Raw genomic sequence first — 3,389 nt, forward strand, 5'->3', positions numbered from 1 at the left:
ACATCGCAATTTCAACTATCCCCCATGGCCCCATTTCGCATGGAAGAAGCCGAAGTTAGTAGGCAGCTTATAAATGTCACCGATTTAGAATGTGGTACATAAGACTGAAAGTACGTAGAAGAAGGGGCCATGTGCGGGCCTTTCCAAGAAGCATAACAGTACTTCTTGTGTGGCAGATACGTGTATACACAGACAGCCTCTGAGGGAGTGACCTCACTCCTGTATACAGAAAGGTTGGAGTGCTATAAAAGCATAAACATTTCCTCCCCTTTTGAAGATAAGCCAGTACCAGTACGAATGATGTCAGCAGCAGGCATTTATACTGCAGAAACGTTTTGTGCAGAAACTGACTGCAGTTTTGTGGACAGATGCTCAAAATTGTAACAATTTTTACAGATTCTAAAATCTGTAAATTACAATATCTTATTCTATATTCTTTCTAGATAAAAGCAGCGTTTATTTCGTTCGTTTATCACAAAAATTATAGAAATCACAGCATTTTGAGTAACATGATTACAATTTTTATTACTCTACAATGGCGGGCATTTAAATTAACTCCGTCCCGCTGCCACTATTGGAATTTAAATGGCCCATCCCATAAAGGTTAAGCATGTTGCACAATAGTTTTGTGTCTCACGTTCTTGCTACACGTTTGCCATTACAAACTCAGTGGTTCATGCAGGATGGAGCCAGGCCACACACAGCAAATGTTGTTTTGGACTTTCTGCATGATACTTATGACTCACATGTCATCTCAGACCAATTTCTTGACCATGTCACATGTGGACAGAACTGGCCTCCCGAATAGTCTTGATTTAAACTCATGTGACTATTTCCTTTGGGGATTCCTTAAGGAAGATTTTTCCGAAAAGCTGCAAACAATAATGGAATTGAGAGCACTAATTATTCAGGCATGCAACAAGATAACTGAGGATATGTGCCGTTGAGCAATCAACATCACAGTTTGTGTTGAAGAAGTTGCCAGGCGTAATGGTGGTCATATTGAACATTTGATTCACAGAGGATACATCTCCATGCAATGGTCTCTCTTTTTATGTGTTAGTTTCTAGTATTGTAATTGAAACAGTGATTTTATCAATAGATCAAATACTGGATCATTTCGTGCACCACCCTGTACTTACTGCATCTTGTACAATTAATTACACATGGATAAAAAGTTTAATTTTAAATCTTTGCACCACACACATCAACATGTCCTAGTAATAAATAAATAAATAAATAAATACAGCATGTCATGGAGAAAAGAATTCACCACACTCATGTATTCTGAATAATGTGAAACTGTCTTTTATTTATCATCACCCTTTCCAGAATTAGATCTATGAAGACCTGTTTGAATATTAAACAAGAAGTTCTGGGAAAAACTTATCACCTACTACACAATCGTATAGAAAATGATGCCTCCAACAATTCTTCCTTGCTACAGGAATGTGTTTACCAAGCCCCTGACTAGCAATGACAGGGAGATACACAGACAGACCCACAGACTCTCCTATGATATGAAACACACTACACACAAAATGATGTGTCCAACAATTCTGCTATTCCTGTGTGTATTTGTTGGTGCCAAAACTTGCTTACTGAGCTGTTGCCTAGCAATGATAGGGGGGGGGATACACAAACAGACACACAGACTGATGAAAAGGATTTATGAAGCAGGTCACTGAGATGGTATCATGTGACATGATATACATACCAAGTTTTATAGAGATTGGTTCAGGTATCTGAAAGTTGATTGGGGGGGGGTGATACAGAGACAGGAAGGTGATCTCACATGCCTACTTTAACTTTTCAAAAAGACGGAAGTAGGCTGAAAATAGAATAATTTCAGAGATCTTCCCAGATTTATTTTCCTTTTGGTCAATATTTTAAGATCAATTTTCAGAATTCTGTCAGAGCTCATTCTGTCAACATGTTCTTTCAAATTTCTACTGTATTTTTCTATATATTTTCTTATGTGTGGGATTTTTATTTTTTCATGTGTCTTATGGTATAACTGGTTGTACCTCAAAGTCCCTACAAAACATAATTCTGTGGATACAAATCATTTTTCTCAGTTCTAACTGTCCATGATTCACTATCATATGACAATGCTTGTCTAGCCTGTTTTATCAATTTGTATTCTTGAATACATAATTTTCTTGTATGTTCAAATAATCTGATCATATTTAGGAAATCTGGCAGGACATGGCCTTTTTGCTGAGACAGATTCAGCAATATCAAAGTACAGTGGAACCTCGCTTACCGACCACCTCTCATAACGAGCAAAACAAATTGTAAAAAAATGACTCGCATAACGAGTGACAAGAGGGGAACTCCCGGATTGTGCACTTGCTACATCAGTCTGTGTTTAGCACTCATTCTGCTTGCATCTTAGTGTCGCTTGTGATCACACATTTTTCCAAACTTGTGTTCAGACATATTATTTGTGATTTTTTTTGTGAAAAGTTTAATAACCCTTGCAAATGTGTCCCTGAAGAAAAGGCCACAAAAAGACAGCCATAAGAGAATAAAAATAACCATGGAAATGAAAAGCAAAATCACTGAAAAGTGGGAACGAGGTGTTAGCGCGGCTGATCTAGCACGCACAAACAATCGGTCTACATCAACGATTTGCACTATCCTCAAGAACAAGGACAAGATTAAGGAGACAGATGATTCAGAGGGAGTGACAAGAATATCTATGCAACGATTACGTATTCTCGACGATGTTGAAAGGTTGCTCCTCATATGGATAAACGAAAAGCAATTGCAAGGCGATACTATTAATGAGAACATCATTTGTGAGAATGCGAAAGTGATTTTTTCCGACCTCGTTAAGAAAACGCCAGCATCATCAACGGCCGACAAAGAAGCATTTAAGGGAAGCCATGGGTGGTTCAAGAAGTTTAAGAGAAAAACCGGTATCCACAGTGTTGTAAGGCACGGTGAAGCAGCAAGCTCCGACACAAAGGCAGCACAGAACTTCATCGGCGACTTCAAGAAGCTTGTAGATTCTGAGGGTTACCTGCCACAACAGGTTTTTAATTGTGATGAGACGAGTCTCTTCTAGAAAAAGATGCTGAAGTGAACCTATATAACAGCAGAGGATAATGCATTGCCTGGCCATAAGCCAATGAAAGACCATCTCACGCCGCTATTTTGTGCCAATGCAAGCGGCAATTTGAAATTTAAACCGCTGCTTGTTTACCATTCAGAAACTCCATGAGCCTTCAAGAAGTGTAAAGTCCAGAAGAGCAGGCTAAATGTGATGTGGAGGTCCAACAACAAGGCTTGGGTGACACGTGACCTTGTTACTGATTGGATCAATGAAGTGTTTGGTCCTTCTGTGAAAAAATATTTGCTTGAGATGAATCTGCCACTCCATG

Source organism: Cryptotermes secundus, unplaced genomic scaffold (assembly GCF_002891405.2).
Source record: "Cryptotermes secundus unplaced genomic scaffold, Csec_1.0 scaffold50, whole genome shotgun sequence".
In the NCBI taxonomy this organism is placed as follows: Eukaryota; Metazoa; Arthropoda; class Insecta; order Blattodea; family Kalotermitidae; genus Cryptotermes; species Cryptotermes secundus.